The 15,678-nt window shown below is 35.2% G+C and overlaps 1 long non-coding RNA gene and 2 other non-coding genes across 4 annotated transcripts; 2 read left to right on the top strand and 1 right to left on the bottom strand.

Moving 5' to 3' along the window:
* The first annotated feature begins 152 nt into the window (after positions 1 to 152).
* Positions 153 to 3,719, top strand: LOC114302384 (uncharacterized). Of its 2 annotated transcripts, XR_014340688.1 has the most exons (5): positions 153 to 593; positions 2,908 to 3,088; positions 3,227 to 3,454; positions 3,555 to 3,619; positions 3,703 to 3,719. It is a non-coding gene; the product is annotated as an uncharacterized LOC114302384 (long non-coding RNA). The 2 variants fall into 2 exon arrangements; XR_014340689.1 differs by lacking the exon at positions 2,908 to 3,088.
* A 4,022-nt stretch (positions 3,720 to 7,741) lies between these two features.
* LOC114319638 (uncharacterized) lies at positions 7,742 to 9,571 on the top strand. Its single transcript, XR_014340687.1, has 2 exons — positions 7,742 to 8,544; positions 9,192 to 9,571. It is a non-coding gene; the product is annotated as an uncharacterized LOC114319638 (transcript).
* Positions 9,572 to 11,666: 2,095 nt separating this feature from the next.
* On the bottom strand, positions 11,667 to 15,678 carry LOC114319643 (uncharacterized). Its single transcript, XR_014341362.1, has 3 exons — positions 14,407 to 15,678; positions 11,923 to 12,007; positions 11,667 to 11,840 (listed from the first exon to the last, which is right to left on the bottom strand). It is a non-coding gene; the product is annotated as an uncharacterized LOC114319643 (transcript).

The raw sequence follows: 15,678 nt of genomic DNA, 5'->3' as shown, positions 1-15,678 counted from the left end.
AGTAACCTAAACATAAAATAAAATAAAATAAAAATCGTTAACTACAAAAAAAATAAAATAAAATACAAAAAAAAATTCTTTTTGTTTTCCCGTGCACGAATTCCCCCCCCCCCTTTTTGTTTGTCACCATCTCAAATCCCCAATCCCTAACCTAACACTTCCTCTCACTCTCCTCTCTCTTTTATCTCTTCCGCCTCCTACGTCGTCGCCTCTGGTATCGCCATCGGCAACCACCGCCGCCGCCGCCACACCTCCTCCCTCACTGCCCTCTCTCTCTTCTCCTATTCTCTTTATCGCCCATCTACTTCGTCTTCTCCACTCTCGTCGTCGGATCCAAAACCCTAACCCTACCTTCGATCTTCTCCAATCCCTCCACAAGCCATATGTTCAAATCCAGACCCTACACTCCCCTCAACTGTTTCAGAACCTTTGTCTACAAAGGACTATCTTCGGACTCGTCAGAACGGCGATCTCGAACGGGCTGATTGTGATGAGAAAGACCAGGTGGCGAGGCACATTAACGCATCAGAAACGAAATCAGAAGATGGACAGTTCATCTTTGCCCTCAATTTTCTCTCCATTTTTGCTCAAATGTAAGTATGATATAGTCGTCCTCAATGTGAGTTTCTTGGGTTACTGGTTCTAGTCTTAACTGTGCACTTTATGTGTTTGTTTAATTGACTGAATAGTGTGTTTGTTGGAATTACAAAATAAATTTGTCATGTAGTGGTTTAAATGCATTATAATATATATTTAGCAAGAAATGCCTGCTTAAAATTAATTATCCAATGCATTGCATGAGTCCAACACTAGTTTTTAAGACTCTGCAAATTGTTTTGTTGATAAAATCTTTTGGCGTGTTCCATAGATTTTTGATCAAATTAGGGGAAAAAGAACATCTTTACACGTTTGTTTTGCATTTCTTAGTTGACCACCATGTGCAGCAGCACAATAATATTTGAGAATAGTCGAAGATACTATAACCTCTCCATATGCAGCAGCATAATAATTTTGAGCATAGTACAATGAATTTGAGAAGCATATACTACAGGCCACATTATCTGCCGACCTACCTTCCTAAAAAAAACATTGTTTATTTTAATTGTTGTTAAAATTATTATAATTTTATTTGGTATGGTGATTGTTTTGTTGGAAAGAACATGCCTATGAGTTCTGCTCACATGGAACCCAACTTGCCTTTTTCTCCAGTTTTTGAGGCCTACGGGATTTCATACTAATTATGTGATACAAAGAATGCTCCAAGCTTTGAAAATATGAATACGAAAAGGAAAAAAAATGTCATTTGCATGGAACTTAAAAACTATAGAAAAGTAATAAATAAACTTGGGTTTTGGTTAAAGGCAAGAGAGGCTTTTGGAACATATTATCGAATTTAACTTGAATTGAATTGGATGCACATGGCTGATATTAGATAATGATATCCCTAACATTTCCACCCCAGTAATTACAAGGCCCCCTTTTCGCTCCTCCACTCTATTCCTTTTGTAATTTTCATTATCTATATAATTTTCAGTTCAAAATGGAACAGTTTGTTAACTTCATTTGGTCATAATCGTTCCCATCTGCTAGCCATTCAGATATTAATTTCAATTTCTTCAAATTGTTTTGTTGATAAAATCTTTTGGTGTGTTCCACAGATTTGTGATCAAATTAGGGGAAAAAGGACATCTTTACAAGTTTGTTTTGCATTTCTTAGTTGACCACCATGTGCAGCAGCACAATAATATTTGAGCATAGTCGAAGATACTATAACCTCTCCATATGCAGCAACATAACAATTTTGAGCATAGTACAATGAATTTGAGAAGCACATACTGCAGGCCACATTATCTGCGGACCTACCTTCGTAAAAAAAACATTGTTTATTTTAATTGTTGTTAAAATTATTATAATTTTATTTAGTAAGGTGATTGTCTTGTTGGAAAGAACATGCCTATGAGTTCTGCTCACATGGAACCCAACTTGCCTTTTCAAAAAAACTTGGGTTTTGGTTAAAGTCAAGAGAGGCTTTTGGAACATATTATTGAATTTAACTTGAATTGAATTGGATGCACATGGCTGATATTAGATAATGATATCCCTAACATTTCCACCCCAGTAATTACAAGGCTCCCTTTTTGCTCCTCCTCTCTATTCCTTTTGTAATTTTAATTATCTATATAATATTGAGTTCAAAATGGAACAATTTTTTAACATCATTTGGTGATAATCGTTCCCATCTGCTAGCCATTCAGATATTAGTTTCAATTTCTTCCTTCGTGTATGAACAATTTCTTCAAGTACTTGTAGTTGTGAATATGCATGACACATAAACCTCAAACAATTTAAAGTTATATGATTTACATTCACCCACAAATTCATAGTTTTCTAACTACCATTACTTTTAATGAAATTCCTTACAATTACTTTTGCATCTTTGGACCATTAGTAACAACTTTTCCCTATGGATCGTTTAATGCTACCATCTTATCTATATCCATAGAACTAAATCATCTTAGTTACCCTAGTGTCCTTTGATTTAAGTTTTTTTCCCATCTAATTTAACTTGCAAAATTTTTGGGAAGATTGCAAATAAGGAGTATTGACATTTTTGCTAGTTTATATTATAGAAAAGTGAGGTTTTAACAATAAAGGTTGAGCTCTAAAGCGTTAACTAAATTTCTTAATAAAGGTTGAGCAACTAAATCATTTTTTCTTAATTCTTAACTAAAAAATTTATCTTAGCCCTTTGTGTCCATGGTCATGTGGGAGCTTCTTGGAATTAATTCGTTCTATTGTTAGACAAGTGTTTGGCTTGGAGAATTGAAGTAGGTTAGGATTGGCCAAACATAGATGCATCAGTTGCATTGGTGTTTTATGGGTCTTTCTCATTTGTTTAAAATATAGGGAGGGTTAAGTTAAAGACAAAGAGATTAGAGAGCACTAGCAATCAACAAGTGACCTATTTGAGAAAAAGGAATGGAATCTTGAAGAAAGCTAAAGAATTATTCATATTATGTGACATTGACATTGCCCTTCTCATGTTTTCTCCAATTGGAAAGCCAACATTATTCCGTAGAGAGCGCAGGTATTTTCAAGTCTCCAATTGTGCCTATATAAAAATGTTTTGTGAAATTTGATGTATGGCATGAAAAATTAAACAAAATTCACTTGGATTTATGTGCACCATTTATCATTTCTTGAAGTCATGTGTTTTTTTGTTCAGCAACATTGAAGAGGTTATTACAAAATCTGCTCAACTGACACCACAAGAAAGGACAAAAAGCTCAGTACAGATATGCTTTAAATCTATGAGGAAGAAGAGTTGTTTTTCTTTTATTTTTTTTTTGGGTTAAATTTGAACTGCATTTTCACAATGTCACTAAATAATTTTTATTTGAATGACCAGGAAGTTGGAGAGCCTTGAAGTAAGATTAATACTGCCCGTTCTCTAGTAAACCAATTCATTCTTTCTTTCTCTGTTTTCATTAAATATGAAATGATAAACGTATCATATTCATTCAAGCCTTTTGGTGTTCTATTTGAGAATATAGGCACCGAAGAAAACCTTTAAGAAGTTGGACCATGATGTAAATATACAAGACTTTTTGGGTTCAAGGTTTGTGTTTATTTTGATGAATCTTTTAAATCTTAAGGGATTAACCCTCATGGAAGAACTAATGTTTTTTTTTCCTCTCACAGCACTCAATGAATTGAGGCTAGCCCTTTGTCACTGTTGTCACTGTAATGTTTTGAATTTGAGTTCTTATTCATTGCTAGAATCCCAGTGAACTTTTTTGACATCTCTTATTTAAATTTTTATGGACAGGAATTATCCAACCAATTGAGGATGATGCGAGCTCAACTTATAGAAGCACACAAGAGACTGAGGTGCAACTTTGAAGCTCATATTTGTTAAAGTATTACCTTCCCTCCCCCTCCCCCTTTTCTTTTTGGTCTTGTGAATCATAAAATTTGCATGATATAGTTATGCCCCGAAAAGCCCAATCAATTAAATTTTGCAATATAATTTTGTCTACATTGTTTTGTTCAAGGTTAAGATAAACTTAATACAATGTTTATAGATGTGGAGGCTTTGAACAATTGTCATTCTATCTTTTACTTTTTTGTAGTCGGTAAATTAGTTCAAGTCAGTCATTTCCCCATTGTGGTATAACAGTTGCAGCTTTGTTTTGTTTTATTTTAGTCACATTTCATATAGTCTGTTTCACGGTTTGTACATGTGCATAACTGTTTCTCACATTTTGTAGCTGTGTGCCTTTACACTCTTACCAAAAAATTTATATAAATTGATTTATGTGTGTGACGTTTGCGTTTATATTTTTTGTAATCGCCGGATATTTCATGGATTGCGTTTATATTTCTTAAAATATATGATTTGGCAGAAGTTTAAAGATTGACTAAGAAAGAATAAACAACTTTAGAGTTGTTCATAATTGCTTTATGCTTTGTCTACAAAATCTGCTTAAATTTAATGTTTAATGGTGTTTTTTTGTTTACATTTATTTCTTTAGTGTTCAAAAACTTGAAAACAAGTCATGATTCTATGGTGGTTCTATCTTATTCATAGAATGCCAGTTGCATAAAATGATTTCTGGTTCATTATTAAAGGGGTAAGAAGTTTAAAGATATAAGAGTGGGGTTTCTGTTTGATTACTTCTTGTGCAAAATAGATCACTTCTTATTTTTAATCTCTATAGCAAAGGCTAGCAGCCAAGTGTGAAATCTAACTTGTTTTATACGACTTTTATAAGGTCTGTTATAATTTATGGTACATAGTGTTGCGTGGTTAACATAGTCAAAAAATGCATATGCATCTAAATGCATCAAGTCGGTAACAGTAAATGCTGCAATTGATTGCTCATTGACTCAAGTCATGGAAAAAGTGTTACTTTTTCTTTTTGCAAATCCACATCATTCTATAGATCCAATTGGCACATGATGATGAGTGTGTTTGAACTCAACTCCCAGGCACATACATTTCTTTACTTTTCTCAAAGATCTAGAACCCTTTATTTGTGATCTAAGATATTGGTTTCCGATTCAAGTCACAAATTTTTTTTTTTTTCCATTTTATCTCCTTTTCATATCTTTTCCATTGATTTGTTGCAATTTCATCAAAATTTCATTGGAGACCTTTTTCGAAAGCTATAAATAAATTATCTTGCATGATATAGCTTCACTAATTGGTAGAGCTGGGGATTGTACCCCCAACTCCGGTGAGCTGGGCATAAGGGCCTAACACTGGGCCACCCTAGAGGCTTATTAATGATTTGTTTTGTCTATACAGTTGGTGTGAACAGCCTTTTTGGGCTTTTTTTCTCTTCTGTTTTAAATTATTCTTTTGCATTTTTTTTGTATAGATAACGTCATTTCAATCTTCCTATTCTCCTTGTATGAGTTTCCCATTTTTTGCTGCTTCAATGCTTTCTCCTACTCCCTCATAATCTCTCCTCTTGTGTTTAGAATGAATACATAGGAATTTTTTTGCATCAATTTAGCTAACTATCCAAAGCTTCATGAAGTTTGTAACAGTACCATGTGTTGAAAACTCTGATAGAGACTTACAGGAAGTAGATTAGTGCATCATCTAATAGTAATTTTAGAACATGCAATTGTTTCTAGCACTTTTATAGCGACCCCGGTCTTTTCCCATTTAATTATTGTATCCGGACTGTTCCGTAGATTCTGTCATTGTAAAATGGTTGTTGTTGTTATTCCTTATTTTCTCATTTGGAATTATAGGATGTGTTGGGCAGGTTTGTTTCAGGTTGGTTGGGTTTAGAAACCAAGAGTTGCTGTCCAGGTTTTTGGTTCTTCGCTCGAGCGAGGAGTTGTTCGCTCGAGCGAGAGGTAGTGTTTGATTTGGACCTGTAGCTGTGCATTCTTGGCTCGAGCGAGCTTTTCTTCGCTCGAGCGAGTTAGTTCATCCTTCGCTCGAGCTATAGTTCCTTCGCTCGAGCGTGTGTCTGGGTTCAGACCTGAGGGTTTGAGTTCTTCGCTCGAGCGAGCTTTCTTTCGCTCGAGCGAGCTTTTGAGTTGTTGGCTCGAGCAAGGCTTCCTTGGCTCGAGCGTAGCTTCTCTGTGTCTGGTCGCTCGAGCGACCAAGTCTTCGCTCGAGCGAGCCTGTCCAGTTTAAATACACAGCAGCGGGATTTGATCAGTCTTTTTCATATTCATTTGATTCAAAACCCCAGGTTCGACCTCTCTCTCTCCCTACTCACCTTCTCTCTTAGGTTTGATCTGTTTAGAGAGTGTTTCAACCCTAGTTGCTTTATTAAAAAGATAGAGGGAGTCGAGGGCTTCCATTTAATCTGAACTTTTGGCAATTTGGAGCACTTTTGTATTTGGGCATTCATCTCCATCTTCTCCATTCGGGTTACTCTCTTCGAGGTAGGGATTTCCTACTCCATTTTATAGGTTTTGTCCTAAGTTTTGGTATTTTAATATGTTGGGGATACTTTGGTAAATTTTGGGAAAAACCCTAGTTGTATTATTGAATTTATTTGTATAAGTAATTCATGGAATTGGGAAAAGAGGGTTAAATTCATGGAATTCATTGATTAAATGGCGTAATTGGATAATTGGTATCATTTGTCTATGGAATTGTTGACATAGTTATTTTCAGTTTAGAAATAACTGTTTTGGGCTATCGGTGGAGGATAGTCGTGATTGTTGTAGATATTGCATGTGGATTAGGAATAACTGAAACTAATCACATTGGTTAAGTCATTAGTTTTGACTATGGCATTGATACAGAAAATACGTGTAATGATTGAGCATTGCATTTGCATATATTGTTTTGTGTGTGGGAGGAGATAGGGGATGTACTCCACGGTTTAGGGGAAGATAGGGGATGGACCTCTAAACCGGATCTTTGTTTGGGAGGAGATAGGGGATGGACTCCATTAGCATCACTTTTATGTGTGCTTATTTATAGAAGTGTTTTATTGATACAGCACTAAAATGTGTGTCAATCTGGAAGTATGAAGTGTTTGATTTGAGCTTGAGTCTCATTTGTTGTTAATATTGGAAGATTGTGAATATGATATAGGTGATTTCACTGTTATAAGTTTGGCCAGGTTCTGAGCCATGTTGATAAAACTGGAAAGTAAAATGTATCTTTGGCAATAATGTCAAGAGTCTGTAAAATGTTGTAATTGATTATTTTGGTTAACCATCTGTTAAATGCTACTGCTTTATTCATTGCTTATATGTGGTTTAGTATATTTCTACTGGGCTGTGGCTCACCCTTTATGGGAACATCATTTTCAGGTTCAGGTGATAAACTACCTCCAAGGAATTAGCTTGGGAGGGTTTGGCTTCTGGATTGAAGAAGACTACTTTAGATAACTGTCTTAAATTATAAGTACATGTAAACATTCAAGCCTAGGGCTTTTATTGTATTGAGTTAGAACTCATATTTTTGGTATCCAAGTGTTGGCTTGGAAAGATGTAAGCCTGTAGGGCATTTTATTCGATGTTATATGTTATGCTTTATTTAGTAATACTCTGATGAATGAATTAATAGATTATCTTCTTTAAATAATGAATGTCAATGATATATATAATGGGTTAAGTTTTAGGGCGTTACAACTTTTTTGTTATTCCCATTTTGAAATTGTTTTTGGATTTGGATCATTGCTCTTATCTGTCGTTGCAGGTAAGGAAGATGGAAGAAAGGCATGGAAATCTCATACTGGACCATGTAAGTATCTTGGACCTAAAAGTTGTTAATTTGTTTTCCAGATAAAATACATTTATGCTTCCTAAAATAAGTTCATGCCACTTTCAACCTCTAATTTTAATTTTGTCCTTTAAATATTCAATTTGATTCAAATTAGTTTAATTTCAATTGGACATTTCAGCCTCTCGTATATATTTAATTCTCATCAATATATACATGCTATGTATATCTGTATATATGTAATAGATGGTAGTCTGTAAATGTTATCTGATATTAAGGGTCTTCTTAACTGTTTGAAAAAAATGGCTAACTAAAAAAAAACTGTGTTGGCACAAAGAGGTTCATGATGGTAGGTATTCTTTAGTTTATTCAACTTTCCGACAACTGGCTTTATGATATTTTTCAAAGTTGTAAGTATTCTACATTTGCTTTACCAGCTGAGAAAGACAAGGAAGTTTTTTAAGATAAGCTATCTTCCAGTGTAGCAGCTCTTGATAATTTGCACAACTAAATGAAGACGTTGTCTTTGAGATTTGAGTGTTCAGAGGAAGTTGTTGGAAATTGTAAGTTATCCTTATTTCGTATATCATAAAAGGTTTTCAGATAATTTCCAACAATAAGAACTGTTGATGCTGCCAAACAGAAGCTTATCATAAATTTGTAAGCAAAGAACTAGGTATTTCCATTTGCTTCACTTCTTTTTAGAGTTATGAAATGTGTTTGAATTCTGAATGTAGGCAAAAGGGAGTTGAAAGAACTCAGCATTGAAAAAGACGAGAGCGAGAAATGTTTTAGAGATGAACAGTGCAAAACTACCAATGTCATTGAGGAAAAAGGTAGCGGCTTCATTGACTGCTTCTGCTTATGGTTTGTTTCTGGACTGCCTACCCCATCAGGACTCAAATTACTTTGGTTCAAGACCAATTCATTGAAATAATGTATTAATGAGTAGCAAATTAAAGCTTGTATCCTAAAAAAGCTTCATGAAAACACTTTGAGGTTAACATACCTAATGGTTCACATCTTGCCTAGAGTAAGGTGCAGCCGAGGTCCATGCCTCACGTGACCACCTTTCCTTATTTGAGAAATTAATAGATTTGACCAAAATATGGGTTGTCATAATATCATTAACATTTGAAGACAATCTGAACAATTGTTGTAACAATAAGGAGTGTTGAGTGAGTTGAATCGAGCTCGGTTTCTGTTACCAGTTTGCTGCTGCTGCCACCACGCTCTTCCTATATTAGTGATAGTAGTAATATCACACATTTAACTTAATGATTTATTTAATGAATTTTAATGCATTTGGAGTTTTACATAGGCTATTCCAATTGGAAACAGAGGCATACTTCTATACTCATGTGCTTGAAGTGTCTTTTTAGTGGATTAGTGTCTAGGAGTTGTAAGTCTTATCATATGATAACAACAATTGGCTTATGATCTGAATTTTTATTAATAGACTTGCTTCTTGTTTTTCACATAGATGCTATGATCAAGCATTTGGAAGCAACTGTATCTGCTACCAGATTGGATATGGAGAGCTTAAACTCAAAGATGGAAGAGTTGCATGTTGGTTTGAAATTTAAGGAGGGGATGACATTCAAGTTGGAGAATTTCAGAAGAGATGTAGGAGACAGAAAAGAATGATCTAAAATCTGTGTAAGTGACATTGAATGAATTGACAAAAAAAATGTAGATACCCCTCACGAGGATGGAGGACAAGGTGAGGATGAGGGACACGAAGAAGAGTTGGGAAGAGATGAAGATGATGACGATGAGGGAGACGAAGAAGAGTCGGGAACAGAAGATGTTGAAGACGGAGATGAATTTTCTAAGGAGCCTTGACCTTGGCCTTTTCATTGTTTTACTATGCTTAAGACTAAATTGATAGTTGAATAGGTTATGGTATGGGTTTTATGGTTGTCCCAATTTGTTTATGAACACTTTTTGCTTACTTTTGGGAGTTTAGTATGATATGTTTTGTGTATAAAAAAATTCTTATGGTTGGTGTTTTGGTGAATATGATCTCACCTGGTTGTTTATTGTTTGAAATATGGTAGTATATTGCCCTTTTTCTTTTCTTTTTTTCTTCTTCTTCTTCTAAAATTTTGAAAATTGTCAATGAGGATAAGTTGCTTGATGTTTGAAATATGATGTACTTTGCTTGATGTTTTAATGTATTGAATAGTAATTTATGAGGAGATTGTGAAAATCTAATTTAACTTCAAACCTTGTCATTATAAAAAATCTAATTTGGAAGTCCATAGCCTGACTAAACACTCAAGATTTTGGGTTTTAGTTTTTATTTGGATTATGGCCAATGGATTGGCCAATTGATTTCTATCAAGGCAGTGCATTTTCCAATAGATCTGAAAATTGATTGGGGACCCATTAGTCAATCAATTTTTGCAAAAAAAGTGTTAACACCAATCAATTAGCCAATCATTTTGGAGGCCATGGCCATGACAAACAAACAAAAAAATGCCAAAGTTTGGCATCCTTGTATAATTTGCTTCAATATTGTGTACAATCAAATCATAGTGAATCTATTAGGCACTAGGCAATGTTCCAATCTCACAATCATTTGTGCAATCAATTGTTCTGTACTCTTGCAATATGGATGCATTTTATGCCGAATAGATCGGCATCCAAAATCAAATTCATAACCTTACACATCAATAATCTACACATACATTGATTACCAAAATCAAATTTACATCCACATTAGTTCTACCTGTTACACATTTTGGCAGATTTTACACATTTTTTAGATTTTACACATTTTGTTCTACCTGTCACACAGATCATCCTGAAGGAAGTCTCCAACTTGAAGGAAGCCTCCAATAGTAGGCAACCACAGCAATCAGTCCATGACCAGAAAAACGAAAGCAGCACATTAGACTACATGTTGCTCTAAATTTAAAATACAGAACACATAGATTCAGAACATATAAAATATTAAGGCCTTTGGTTTTTCTTCGCCATTCAGCATCTGTTCCAGTTACAGATTTAGAACACACAGATTTAGCATCTGTTCCAGTTACAGCATCTAAATTTAAAATACAGATTCAGAACAGATTCAGAACACACAGATTCAACATCTAAATTTAAAACAGATTCAGTATCTAATACAGATTTAGAACAGATTCAGAACACACAGATTCATCAGTTACACACAGATTCACCATTGCATCTAAATTTAAAAACAGATTCGCCAGTTACAACATCTAAATTTAAAATACAGATTCACAACAGATTCAGAACACACAGATTCAGCATTTGTTCCAGTTACAGTTGAACCTCCCCGACTAACAGCTTGCTTTTTCTTCACCATTGCATTTGATTTTGGAGCCTTCGAGCAGTGCGAACATAGCTAAAACCTAGACCCCTTCCAGATGGATCACCAACACCAGTAATTTCCAAACGCTCTCCCACCTCAATTCTTCCTGGCTTTTGTCTTTGTTAATGGTCATGGCAGAAATGGACTCCAGTTTAGCAGCACTACTTCCGTCATCTACTTCAGCAGTAGCAGTGTAAGCTGCTATACTTCGTCCATGTTGACTGCAAAAAACTGACTGTCCAAAGCCTGTAGTTCCAAATGTTGGTGTTGTGGACTGGGATCCTGCAAAATAGATTGAGAAAATAATAATGATTCATATTGGTAGCAAAAGAAATATGTAACCATATTATAGAGTAACCAGCAATAACTTATTTAAATACCCACCCAAGAAGGAATTCTGATCCCCAAAAGAAGGCAAAGCAGTTCCAAAAAAGCTGCTATTAGCAGAAGCTGAAGTTGATTGCCCAAATGTCGGAGTGGTACCAACACAAACAAAATTGCATGTGAGGAGAAGCAGAAGTTCAATTTCACAGATAGTAGAATTTCAGAGACATGGCAACACAACAAAACTGATAGATTTTGCAAGCACAATAAACCCATGTGTATCAGGTTGCTCTATCAAACTCAACAAGAATATATCTTCAGTTCATGCAGATTCCAACGGTTTAGACCAGTGGATCTTGAAATAGATACAAATGGAAGGTCACTTGCTTGTACAATCATCATACAACCATTATTGGAGCTTTCAGAACTGGTAGTTGATTCGTTTAATAATAGTACGATTTGACTTTCCTGTTTTCGACAAGAAAAGGTCATATAGACAACCAGTTATGAAAATTAACGGCATAAACATGGAAACTCTTAAGATCATTACTTTATATAGACAGAGATCCACGCAGTGGTAGCCATCAGGAACAGATAACAAGACAGCTTCCAGTGAGGCATTTCCCTTCTTTACACTGCTCAAATCATGAAAGCTTTGTTTGTTTGTTTGTTTGTTTTTTTTTTTTTTCCGTTACCATATTACTAAATGCAGTGATATTCAAAAGGCAAGATTTTGAGTAACAAATAATAGAATTACAAAGAAATCAATAATTCCTGTAACGCCCTCAAAATAAACCCATAATAACCATAACATTAACATGCATTTATAAAAGAAAACGAATCATTTGAGTTATTCATCAGAGTATTCTTATTGAAAGACATCACATGTAACATCCTGCAACATCAAAATAAATGCCCTAAGGGCTTACATCTTTCCAAGCTAACACTTGGACACACAAAAAGGATGAGTACTAACTCATTTACAAGTTAAGCCCTAGGCTTGAATGTTTACATGAAATCTAAAAAAAATAACAAAAAATAAAACATATAACTAAAGACAAGTCTTCAAAATCCCAAACATCAAATCCTTCCAGGCTAAGTCCGTGGAGGTAGCTTATCACCTGAACCTGAAAATGATGTTCCCATAAAGGGTGAGCCACAGCCCAGTAGAAAAATACTAAACCAAATATAAGCATTGAATAAAGCTATAGCATTCAATAGATGGTTAACCAAGATAATCAATTTTATCATTAAACAGTCTCATGACACTAATGTCTAAGACGCATTTCACTTTCCATTATTATCAACATGGCTCAGAACCTGGCCAAACTTACAACAGTGAATTATATATCATATTCACATTACTTCCAATATCAACAAAACAAATGAGACTCATGCTCATATCAAAACACTTCATACTTCCCATTTGATACACATTTTAGTGTTGTATCAATAATCATGTAAAAACACTTCAATTTAATAAGCACACATAAAAATGGTGCTAATGGGGTCCATCCCCTATCTCCTCCCAAACAAAAATCCGGTTTAGAGGTCCATCCCCTATCTTCCCCTAAACCGTGGAGTACATCCCCTATCTCCTCCCAAACAATATGCATATGCAATGCTCAATCAATACATGTAATTTCTGTATTAATTCAATAGTCTAAATTTATGACTTAACAAATTGATTAGTTTCAATTTTCCCTAATCCGCATGCAATGTCTACAACAAGCACGACTATCTTCCACCGATAGCCCAAAATAGTTATTTCTAGACTCGAAAAATAAACATACCAACAATTCAATAGGCGAGTGATTTATATTATCCAACTACACCATTTAATCAATAAATTCCCCAATTTCATGGATTTAACCAAATTCCCCAATTTCATGGATTTAACCAAATTCCCCAATTTCCTTAAGTTAATTACTCAAATCAATTTAGCAATTCAACTAGGTTTTTTTTCAACATTTTCAAAGTGTCCCCAACCTATCAAAATACCAAACTTAGAACAAAGCATATAAAATGGAGTAGGAAAATCCCTACCTCGAAGAAAATAACCCGTATGGAGAAGATGAAGATAAAGACCAAAGACCAACGTGCTCCAAATCCCAAGTTTCTCAGATTAAAACAAAGCCCTCAACTCACTCTAACTTTTTAATAAAGGATCTAAGGTAGAAACTCACTCTAAGTAGATCAATCGAAAGAGAGAAGGTGTGTAGAGGGAGAGAGAGAGAGATAAAAACACTCCAGGGGCGGTTTTTAAAAAGTTATGAAGGAAAAGTAGGTCAAAAAGTGATCCAAAAAGTGAAATCACGGACTGATATAATCGACTCTACGCTCGAGCGTAGAAATCCCCGCTCGAGCGTAAGACACAGAATCATGCTCGAGCGAGAAGAAAGCCGCTCGAGCGTCGATTGCACCCTTCCAGAAGTTTTGCAGGCGCTGGCACCCGCTCGAGCGTCAAACTCCCCGCTCGAGCGGAGGAGCAAAAACAAGGGATCACGCTCGAGCGTAAAAACTACCGCTCGAGCGGAAGAACTGCAGAGCAAAATACTGGGAGATGGAAAATCACGCTCGAGCGTCAAAATTCCCGCTCGAGCGGATAAGCAACAACGAAGGGACCGCTCGAGCGTTAAAACTTCCGCTCGAGCGTGAAGGCCAAAATCTGGGCATCACCTATTGGCATCTAAAATCAACCAACCTGTAACAGACCCGCCCAACACAACCTATACTTTAAATACAAAGAGATTAAAGGACAACAACAACCAATAAGTAATGACAGGATCCACGGAACCTAAGTCCGGATACAATAATTTAAAGAGAAAAGACCGGGGTCGCTATAATTCCTAACAAGAATGTAAACAAACCGTATCACAGCAGGAAAATTATTGCTTTAGTGGGCAAAAATACTCATTTGTTGGATATATTTCTATGTGGATCATTCTATCAAAATACACCCATAAGCATGCATACATAGTACATAAAAAATATTCAATCAAAGATATCATCCAAACTTTTCAAAGAAAATTACCCAAAAGCATCTTGAGCAAGAAGAAGCCCATTAGCAGCAATTTCTGCAACCAACTTTTCCTGATATTTCCCAACTGACTTATCAATGCATCGATTCAGAACACAACATCCATGCTGATGAGTTGCAATATCAACGCAGAACTTTGCAGCAGCATCAAATATAAACTGCCAAAGATTAAAAAACAGAGAAGACAAAGCAGGTAATGAGAATCAAATTAAAATAATAATTATGTAATTACAGTACAGACTAAAATTAAATCATTTAGGAATGAAGCCATATCTGGTCGAAGGCTTTCCACAGGCTCACGCAAATTACAGTTTAAAGGTTAGAGCATGTGAAAGAAATCATGTTGTTAACACACATTACCTAGAATGAAATATTCTGTTTTGTTGGGTTACTATCAAACTTATATGTTCTCAATTAATATTCCAACTCAGACATAGTAATCCAGTTTATACCACACAACTTTGGCACTGGGGGGGCAATTCAATAAAAAAAATTAAAAAAGACAGCAGTCCTTACCCGAGACATCTTGAGAGTAACAAAAAAAATGGTTGTATGAGTAGAGGTGGCAACAGAATGAGTCAATTGTGTCATGCTCCAGCCCTTGGGATATGTTTGAGCCTTACATAACCAGGTGCAAGTTTATTTTATCCTCATTTATTTGCTTGATATTAATTGTATATGTTTGTCTCCATATTAGGTACAGAACAATACTTATTTCATTATCTCATCCAGTTATGAGATTCTCCTGTATTAAGTGGTGGTCAACTAAAATGTGCTTGAAGCTGCTACAATTGCGATAATAAAGAAGTCGTATCATCACGCTCTATATTAATGGTTTAAATTTACAAATCATCATGCCAATCAACATCTCATAAACATAAATGGAAAAATGGGTGGATTGGGCCCCACACCAATTGAAGATGTGAGCCCCACTCCCATTGTGAGTAAACGGTAGAAAATAGAGCGTCTGTAATCTTATTCAAAATTTGATTGATAGCCACCTCTTCCAGCACAAAAGGTGATAGAGATCTAGTTCTTTGGACCATCCACTTACGATGATATCAACGCAACTAAGATGATTTGATTGGTTAACTAAGAAGGTTTTTATTTTTTTATTTTTTTTAAAATTTTTTTTTTAACTATGCACCAACTCATAGTCATAGCTATTATTTAAATTTTTTATTTTTTATCAGCAACTCATGGTTAATAAATTCCACGATGACAAGAAAAAGAGAACTATTTCAAACATACAAAAGAGGAATTACA

Source organism: Camellia sinensis, chromosome 9 (assembly GCF_055761805.1).
Source record: "Camellia sinensis isolate YWXY chromosome 9, ASM5576180v1, whole genome shotgun sequence".
NCBI classification, from domain to species: Eukaryota; Viridiplantae; Streptophyta; class Magnoliopsida; order Ericales; family Theaceae; genus Camellia; species Camellia sinensis.
The sequence above is the reverse complement of the archived record's forward strand: the minus strand, read 5'-3'. Positions and strand labels throughout refer to the sequence as shown.